The 10,722-nt window shown below is 42.0% G+C and overlaps 1 long non-coding RNA gene across 1 annotated transcript in view; it reads right to left on the bottom strand.

Moving 5' to 3' along the window:
- Positions 1–222: 222 nt before the first annotated feature.
- The window catches only part of LOC141083970 (uncharacterized), a 43,705-nt gene continuing 33,205 nt past the window's right edge, over positions 223–10,722 (bottom strand). The window contains exon 2 of the long non-coding RNA XR_012230875.1: positions 223–1,003. This is a non-coding gene — a long non-coding RNA (uncharacterized lncRNA). The remainder of the gene's footprint in view (positions 1,004–10,722) is intronic.

Genomic DNA, 10,722 nt, shown 5'->3' with positions numbered 1-10,722 from the left:
CTCACAGCAAAATGTAAAGTATGACATAGTGTATTAGTCTATGCTATTAATGGTAGTGAACAGATTGCCATAATATCATCTTTGAATTTATCTCAAATTAAGTGAACATTTTGGGCCAAATTATTAAAGTTAGGACAAAATCTGCTAGTGCAAAAAGAAAGCCAGGACAAGAAAATTACTTAGAAAAACCCAAATGATGAATGGAGGCCTTGGACTAAACAATCAAAAGTAGTACATTTATTTAACAGAATCAACCAATGTGATAAATGTGACACATTATTAGACTGTTGAGCTTAAGTTTAGTATTTTTTTCAATAAGACAGTATTGATAAGTATGTCCTAACGATGTTTTTGAGATCGCAATGTAATTATCATGGATCCTTAAATTTACAGTAGGATCTCTTCATTTAGAAACTAGTGACATGTGAAAAATCTCTTAGAGTAGAGAAAAATAGTTAAAAAAAAAATCACTTTTTGTTATGGTTTTCATTTGTTCTCAGTAAATATATGCATGGGAAACCATTTTGCTTTAAAAAAAAAGAAAAAAACCGCTGCTGAAAAGTCCTGAAGGGGGCTGGAGAAATGATTTCACTCCCAGGACATTGCTGGAACCAGGTGGAAGAGAGTTCATTCCTTTACTTGAACAAAACATCTGCTGAAAAGTTGCTCTGGAGAAAAAAAAATGTAAAGAGGAACAGCTTGAGCCTTCAGGTTAAAAGGCCATCCATTTCCCATCAGGGAGTCCCATTCAGCCCCTTATAACTGCTGCATTTGACATCTGAATGGAGGAGCAGAGGCCTAGTATGGTGGGTTACAAAGCATTCCGAATGAGAATGAGGAGAGCAAAATCTGCATCTCTTTGCTTCTCCATCTTCTTTCAGTTTTTGCACAGTGTCATTCATTGCAGAGCCATTTACTTTCCTTGTTAAATTAAGATGAGGAGAACTGTGAGAAAGTTCACTTAGCAGTGGACCGGATGAATAGCAAACCTGGTTACCAAACTCTGAAATGGAAAAACACAGATTGAGGACATAAGTGATTAATTAGACACATTTTCAGCCATGTGAATGGATTTCTGAGTGTAAACAGTACTAATGTAGTGAGAAAGTCCCAGTTATTGCATTATAAAACCTGTCAGATGAGTGTGTGAATGCTTTTCATCCAGAAAACTCAAACAATTTCATCTGCCCCCCATCTATGTGTCCATATTTTATATCCATGAGACATCTGTATTTATCCAACATTTAATCTTTATAATTGTCTTTATTTTTATATAGCGCTAGTATATTCCGCAGCGCTTTACAGACATTATCATCACTGTCCCCGATGGGGCTCACAATCTACATTCCCTATTAGTAGGTCATTGGAATGTGGGAGGAAGCCCACGCAAACACGGGGAGAACATACAAACTCCTTGCAGATGTTGTCCATGGTGGGATTTGAACCCAGGACTCCAGCACTGCAATGCTTACCACTGAGCCACCGTGCTGCCCAACATTTAACACTGTACAGGATCATATTCAGTTTTCTAGCTTAATAGTAGTAATGTATCCATAAAAACTGGATGCAACACAGGTGATTTGTATGGGATCTGATTTTTTTGCGCACCCGTAGACATGAATGGATGAGACTAGGGCATGCTGTGTCAGTTGACCAGTCAGAGATAACAATGCTCAGTGTGCGATTCCAACTTTACTTTTACAACACGACTGTATAATATGCTCGTATAATTGAGCCCTGAGTCCCACATTCATAGAAACTAATGTAGCTTTTGCATGGAGTTGGAACATACTCTATACAAACTGAATAGGGTTGTCCAGAATTTACTTTCTGTAAAAGATCATGTTGCAAAATAAAAAAAAGCTTGAAATATATTATTATTTTCTTTATTATTATTATTATTATTATTAAACCCTTAAGAAAACACCTATTTTAAGCCTTTATGACAATTTTTCCTTCATCACAGTGCTCCTAACCTAGAGGAATAACTTGGTGATTATTCCATCTGAAAAGTTGTACGAGGGCTTGTTTTTTGGAAGATGAGTTGTTTTTTTAAGGCCACGTTTATACGTTCAGTATTTGGTCAGTATTTCAAATCAGTGTCTGTAAGCCAAAAGCAGGAGTGGGTGAAAAGTGCAGAAGTGGTGACATGTTTTTATTATACTTTCCCTCTGATTGTTCTACTCCTTATTTTGGCTTATAAATACTGAGTTAAAATACTGACCAAATACTAAATGTGTGAACGTGGCCTTAACCTACTGTAATTTCAGAGAATATAATCCATGGCAAATGTCCATTCAATTTGCTTTATTCATGTATAGAAGATACAGGAAAAAAAAGTATCCCGAAGCGACCTTTGACCACTTCACGGTGAAGCCCTAATAAAGTGCATTCACACACAAAATGGCAGTAGGTCGCTTTTACATACCATCCTTCTGTGTATCTGCTATCTCATATCCATCACCATTAAAAATAATGGTACAATGTCGGTCCAGAAAAGTGGGACGAGTGTCATGCAAGTGTCATGTGATTTTCATGCTAGTACAATGCGATTTTCTCCACGAACATCCGACCGACATCTGATTAATTTAAATTTGAATGCGATCTGATTGCAATGCAATTTTAAAATTAGTTTTTACATAGAGCAATTTTCTAAGTCCTTTGCACATTGTTTTCCAAGGAAATATTCTTCAATATATAGCAGTGCCAAGTGGCAGCAACATCAGAAAGAAGGAATATGAAAAGTTGGAGAAATACTTGGACCTCAAAGGAGAACTGGAGAAGACGTGGAAGGTGAAGGCAACAGTGATTCCAGTGGTGAGAGGAGCACTTGGAGCACTAAGTTGGGAAAATGGCTACAACAGATCCCAGGACCAACATCTGAAGTCTCTGTCCAGAAAAGCGCAATGCTGGGAACAACTAAGATCCTGCACAGAACCCTCAAACTCCCAGGCCTCTGGTAGAGGATCCGAGAATGAGAAAGGACAAAAAAAAAACACCCCCATTGAGGGGTGAGAAGGAAGTATATATATATATATATATATATATATATATATATACATATATAAATATATATATATATATACACAGAATATATATATATATATATATATATATATACGTATATATACTGTATATACAGAGAGAGAGATTGCATAGATATACAGATAGAAAGATACAGAAAGATATATATAAATATGTGAGTGAGATATATAATGAGTGCATTGCTTGTGTAACTTAGTGTACATGTATTTTATTGCTAAATAAATTATTTTCCAAAAAAAATTGGCGTGGATTCCCTCTAAATTTTATTAACTAGCAGAGGGAAAATGGACAGCTAGAGACAGATGTTTATAACCTGGGAGGGGGGTAATGCTCATGGACTATTAATATAAACAAACAGCTGTATGCGTAGCCTTTCCTGGTTATTAAAATACTCCCCCCCAAAAAAAATTACATAGGGACCCCCTATAATTGATAACTAGCAAAGGCTAGGCAGACAGCAGAGGGCTGATATTAATAGCCTAGGAAGGGGCCATAGATATTGCCCCCCTCCCAGACTAAAAACATCAGCTCTCAGCTGCCCCAGAAATGACACATCCATAAAATGCGCCATTTCTGGCACTTACCCTCACTCTTCCCACTTGCTCTTGTGCAGTGGCAAGTGGGGTGATAGCATTGGGGTTGATGCCTCCTTTGTTTTGTCAGGTGACATCAAGCCCAGAGGTTAGTAATGTAAAGGCATCTATATGATGCCCCATTGCTAACCCCCATAGTCAACTTGCAAAAAAAAGTAACACACAGAATAAAGTCATTTATTTTAAATAATGACACAGACTCCTTTCATGAATATAAATTGACCAAAACATGTATGCTCACCTCAATGCTCAATCCACTGAAGCTAATGTCCCAAGTAAAAGGATTAAAATAATAAATAAACATATTCTTCACCCGTTCGGCGAGAAGGTAATAATCCAATTTTCCCATGACTCTTCTAGCTCTGCTACATCTAGATGGCAGGCTGCATTGTTGCATGATGCAACTATACAACCTTCCATCCAGCAGAGACACTGAGCTGCGCATGCTTGCTCAGCTCAGTGCCTCACAGTGATGTGGTAAAGTTGAGCAGGGTTCATATGCAATTAACTCCTAACAAATATTCAATCCCAGCATGTATTGTGGCTGTCTAACAGCCGCAAAACATGCAGCCACAGTAACTCGAACATGTTAACAGAGCACACCCAAAATTCTCAGATAGCACCCGAGCATGCTCGGATAACATGTTATCCAAGCACGTTCACTCATCACTATGAGCATTCTTTTTTATTGCTGCTAGTGAGTTGTATTTTGATCCCTTCACCACCCAGCCTATTTTCACCCTATTTACCATTCCAGCTTGTTAAATTCTGACCAAAAATCGGATTGCAGTCATACCAATTTAATCCTGTGCTTCTACTCTTAAAGGCATTTTTTTTCCTGCTGAGATCGTATCGCGATCAGACAGGGAAAAAAAAGCAGCATGCTATGATTGTATGTTAAATTCGGATCGCACACACCCATATAAGCCTATGGATGTGTGTGAAACATAGCACTGCACTCGCATACCATCCTAGTGCAGTGAAATTCCCGTCGACACCAGCATTAAAGGAGTAAGAGAAATTAATTTCTCTGTCTCCTCTGCAGCTGTGCTGTGATCCTCTCTCATGTGAGAGGATCGGAGCACAGTACACTAACACTCAACTCCCGATCATATCAGAGCTGGTGCTGAGTGTTATTAGCATATTGCATCCAATGCAATATCCTGCCTTTGTGGTAATAATTCTGGAACACTTAAACATATCCCAGTGATTCTAAGGCTGTTTTTTAATAGCAGTAGCAGCAGCATATGGGGCATATTATTCTATGAAGCATATTCTATGGAGCATCTTATGGGACCATAACCTTTATGGAGCATCGTATGGGGCCATAACCTTTATGGAGCAGTGCTATGATTGAGTCACCGAGGAGGAAAAACAAAAACAAGCTAAGCCACAGAAAACCAGAGAGGTTGGTAACTAAGCAGATTGCAGACCCCTGATCCTATCCACACAACTAGCAGTAGCTGCGGAGCGTACCTATGATGATCCTAGATGCCTCATCACAGCCGGAGAACTAAATAAGCCTAAAGCAAGAAAAGGGGAAATCTAACTGCCCCCGAGCAGACCCCAAAGCAATAGACAGCCCCCAAACATGTATTGTCGGTAAGACAAGATGAAAACACAAACACAGATAGAAAAATAGGCTGAGCAAACGATGGGGCCCACACTAACTAGAAAGGACAGGAAAGGAAAGATGCTGTCTGCAATCACGCACAAAACCCTGCCAAAAAATGTCCAACACTTTCTGATAGCAAAAACCCTGAAGTCGCTAGACTTCAATTCCCTATATCAGCACTCTGGTATATTCTGAAGACAGAGCAAAAAGAGACCAATCTGATCAGGGACAAAAAGCAAACTGGCATAAACAGAGACATACGAATGGAAATTCAGCACAGCCCCAGCAGGGGCTGGCTGACCACAAAAACTGAGTAAACCAGACCAAATCTCATGTGAACGAATAGCCGAGCACACATAGCTTGAGAAGGCAGGATCAGAACTGGAAACCAGAACCTCAGAGCAGGAAAAATCACCAGCACAAAATTAGGGTGTCGGCTGTCTTAAATCCAGAGACTCCTGATGTCCACTCACAGTCCTCCTCCTCAGGTGGCAGGTCTCTGCCATTTAGATCAGCTTCATTACCTACTGTCACCACTAGAGGGAGCCCGGATGGAGAACTCACAACTCCTCTGTCAACACAGCCAGCTCCACCACCCTCACTAGAAGCCAGAGGTAAACCAGAAAATGAGTTCACAACAGTCCCCCCCTTTGAGGAGGGGTCACCGAACCTTCATCCACGCCACCAGGTCGATCAGGATGGGCCCGGTGAAAAGCACAAACCAATCTATCGGCATGAATGTCAGAGGCAGAGACCCGAGAATTGTCCTCCTGGCCATAACCCTTCCACTTAACCAAATACTGGAGTCTCCGTCTAGCCAGATGAGAATCAAGTATTTTCTCTACCTCATATTCCACGTTACCTTCAACCAACACAGGGTCAGGAGGTGCCGCCATAGGAACCACTGGCTCAACAAACCTCTTCAACAGAGACTTATGAAACACGTTATGGATCTTAAACGTAACTGGAAGAGCCAATCGAAAAGAAACCGAGCTAAGAATCTCCAAAATTCTATAAGGTCCAAAAAATCTTGGCTTGAACTTTGGAGACGCAACCTTCATAGGGATATTTTTTGACGACAGCCAAACCATATCACCCACCTTAAACCGGGGACCAATGGTCCTAAGCCGGTTGGAAAACCGCTGGGCCTTTTCTTGAGAGAGGGACAACTTATCCACCACTTGGTCCCAAATCTGCTGCATTCTCTCTACCACAGTGTCAACACCTGGGAAGGCTGAAGATTCCACTTGACCTGAAGAAAATCGAGGATGAAACCCAAAGTTACAGAAAAAGGGCGACATCAATGTGGCTGACCTAGCTCTATTATTTAGGGCGAATTCAGCCAAGGGCAAAAATGAGACCCAATCATCCTGATCAGCAGATATAAAATCTCAAAGAGGACTCCAAAGTCTGGTTTGTTCTCTCAGTCTGCCCATTGGTCCGTGGGTGAAACGCAGAGGAGAAGGATAACTGAATTCCCAGCTTGGAACAAAAAGCTTTCCAAAATCTGGAGACAAACTGGACTCCTCTGTCCAACATAATGTACTCAGGAATCCCATGCAACTGAACCACCTGTTGTAAAAACAAGGGCACCAACTCTGAGGAAGATGGCAGCTTTGGGAGTGGTACAAGATGGACCATCTTAGAAAATCTATCACAAATCACCCAGATAACAGTCTTTCTCTGAGAGACAGGAAGATCAGAAATAAAATCCATTGAGATATGGGTCCATGGCCTCTTGGGCACCGGTGAGGGCATCAACAACCCACTAGAACGAGAACAGGGTTTAGACCAGGAACAAGTCCCACAAGACTGCACAAAATTCCTGACATCACGAGATAAGGTGGGCCACCAAAAAGACCGACTCACCAAATCTCTGCTACCAAAAATACCTGGATGACCAGCCAACACGGAGCAATGAACTTCAGACATCACTCTCTTCTTCCACTGGTCAGGAACATGCAATTTTCCCTTAGGACAACGCTCAGGTTTGTCCTCCTGAAATTCTTACAGGGTACGTCTCAAATCGGGCGACATGGCAGAAAGAGCTACACCCTCACCTAGGATGGTAGTAGGTTTGGTCACAATAGGAGAATCAGCAAAGGAACTCCTAGAAAGGGTGTCTGCCTTAACATTCTTAGTGCCCGAAAGAAAGGAGACCACAAAATCAAGGCTCACCTAGCCTGTCTAGGATTCAAGCGTTTGGCCGACTCCAGGTAAATCAAATTCTTGTGGTCAGTGAGGACTACAACTTGATGTCTAGCTCCCTCCAACCAATGTCTCCACTCCTCAAATTCCGACTTCATGGCCAACAATTCTTGATTCCCCACATCATAGTTGCGTTCAGATGGGGAGAACTTTCGGGAGAAGAAGGCACAGGGATTCATTTTAGAAGTCACCGGATCTTTTTGGGACAAAACAGCTCCTGCACCAATCTCTGAAGAATCTACCTCTACCTGAAATGGAAGTGAGACATCAGGTTGCCATAAAACCGGAGCAGAAGTGAACCTCCGCTTCAGCTCCTGAAATGCCAAAACAGCCTCTGGAGACCAATTCAGCACAACAGCGCCCTTCTTGGTCAGATCAGTTAGTGGTTTGGCAATACCAGAAAAATTAGCTATAAATTTACGATAAAAATTAGCAAAACCCAAAAACTTCTGGAGAGCCTTCAAAGAAGTGGGCTGAACCCAATCATAAATGGCCTGTACCTTGGCCGGGTCCATTTCAATAGTTGACGGAGACAAAATAAATCCCAAAAATGAAATTCTCTGTACACCAAAAAGGCATTTGGATCCCTTAACATACAGGGAATTCTCCCTTAAAATCCGGAACACAGTCCGAACATGTTCCACATGAGAATCCCAATCACTGGAAAAGATCAGAATATCATCCAAATAGATGATCAAAAACGTATCCACAAAGTCCCGGAAAATATCATTCATGAAGGATTGGAAGACAGAAGGGGCATTAGTGAGCCCAAAAGGCATCACCAGGTACTCAAAATGTCCCTCCGGAGTATTAAACGCGGTCTTCCATTCATCTCCATGCTTGATGCGAATAAGATTATACGCCCCCTGAGGTCAAGCTTAGTAAACCAGCAGGCACCTTTAACTCTGGAGAATAAATCAGAAATCAGGGGTAACGGATACTGATATTTAACCGTAATCTTGTTAAGGGAACGATAGTCAATACAAGGCCTTAATGAACCATCATTCTTAGTCACGAAAAAAAAACCAGCACCTAAGGGTGAAGAGGATGGTCTAATATGACCCTTCTCCAACGACTCCTTAATATAAGATTGCATAGCCTCGTGTTCAGGTACAGATAAGTTGAAAAGCCGACCCTTGGGAAATTTACACCCAGGCCTCAACTTAATTGCACAGTCATAACTCCTATGAGGAGGCAGGGACGCAGACTTACTCTCACTAAATACATCATAAAAATCAGCCAAATAGTCAGGAACATCATGAGACTGGGGAGAGGTGGAGAAAACAGGAGTGTCACCAAGAGCACACCGACAGCCCCAACTCACCACAGACACAGATTTCCAATCCAAAACTGGATTATGGATTTGCAACCAGGGAAAACCAAGAACAATAGTATCATGCAAATTATCCAGTACCAAAAATCTACAATTTTCTTGGTGGTCTGGGGCGACCCACATTATCACCTGGGTCCAAAACTGAGGTTTATTCTCCGCCAAAGGAGTAGCATCAATACCCCTCAAAGGAATAGGCGTCCGCAGAGGTATCATGGGAAAACCACAACGTTTAGCAAAATCCAAATCCATCAGATTCAAAGTCGCTCCTGAATCCACAAAAGCCTTTGTGGAAATTGTGGATAAGGAGCAGATCAGAGTAATTGCCAAAAGAAACTTAGGTTGTACGCCACCCACAGCAAATGTGTGTGCAAAACGTTTCTCTCATTTAGGGCAGACAGAAATAATATGAGGCATCTCCACAGAAAAAACACATCTTATTACGCCTTCTATACTCCTGACGTTGCCCCCTAGACAAAACTCTATCACATTGCATAGGTTCAGACATTTGTTGAAAAGGTGGCAACACCTCTCGTGTAGTTTTACATTCACGTAAACGCCGATCAACTTGAATGGCTAATGACATAGAATTGTCAAGACCAGAGGGAACAGAAAATCCCACCATAATATCTTTTACGGTTTCTGATAAACCCTTGCGAAAGAGAGCTGCCAAGGCACCATCATTCCATGTAGTAAGGACCGCCCACTTTTGGAATTTTTGACAGTATAACTGTGATGATCCAAGGTGGATCTGACAAGTAAATGGACAAAGTGAACTTTTTTTTACTTTGGCTGAGTGCCAAAGTGGTGTGATTGCCCCCAGTGGCCATTAGAATTATTACACGTGGTGTCGTTCATTCTAAGTTGCCCCGGTGGTGGTGAGCGGTAGTGCACTTTAGTTTCTTTGGTTTAATGTGCACGTAATTATAAAACAGGTGTGATGCTCTATAAAAGAGTGTCAGGTGTGTTTGATCACTGTTGGTGATAGCTAGTTATTCACAAGTAAGCCTGGGTGAAAGATGGAGCTGAACAGGAGTCCTGGGCAGCCCAGCCAGAGGGGAGAGGGGACGAGTGCCAGCTATGGAGCCTGCAGGGAGTGCTGGCATGGATTGGTGGAGTCCAATGATGTGGTCTGCAAGAAGGGCTGGCATGGCGTGGTGGAGTCGCAGTTTATGGTGTCAGCAGGAAGTGCTTGCATGGCTTGGTGGAGTGGCAACTATGGTGAGAGTTGCACTCAGCATGCTGGGCTTGGTTGCTGAAAACTGGACTTAAGCATGCTGGACTTATTGGCAGAAAAATTGGACTTAAGCATGCTGGACTTTTTGGCAGAAGCTGGACTCATCTTTGGGACACTGTTTACTGGACAGCTGCAACTGGTGGTGGACTCTGATCCAAGGCTGCACTATGGTGATGGATCCGGCTATGGTGATGGATCCGGTTGGAGGAGAAGATAATAATACATTTTATTTTTATAGCGCCGACATATTCCGCAGCACTTTACATTTCAGAGGGGATTTGTACAGACAATAGACATTACAGCATAACAATAATCACATACAGTAGATTATAACAAATACCAAGAGGAGTGAGGGCCCTGCTCGCAAGCTTACAGTCTATGAGGAAAGAGGTAGACACGAAAGGTGGGTGGTAACAGTTGCCCTGATTGTATGGACCAGCCATAATGTTAAGTGTGTAACAGTACAGACACAGAGGGCTAATGGATGCATAAAGCATGTGGGAACATGATGCTGGGAACCTGGTTATGGTAAAACTTTTGGCTCTGCCACACAGGGATAGGTTAGGTTAATGTGTTGAGGCGATAGGCCAGTCTGAATAAATGCGTTTTCAGGACACGCTTAAAATTGTGGGGATTGGGGACTAATCGTATTGACCTGGGAAGTGCATTCCAAAGAATTGGCGCGGCACGTGTA

This window comes from Dendrobates tinctorius, unplaced genomic scaffold (assembly GCF_039654945.1).
Source record: "Dendrobates tinctorius isolate UK_male_01 unplaced genomic scaffold, ASM3965494v1 ptg000022l, whole genome shotgun sequence".
NCBI classification, from domain to species: domain Eukaryota; kingdom Metazoa; phylum Chordata; class Amphibia; order Anura; family Dendrobatidae; genus Dendrobates; species Dendrobates tinctorius.
The sequence above is the reverse complement of the archived record's forward strand: the minus strand, read 5'-3'. Positions and strand labels throughout refer to the sequence as shown.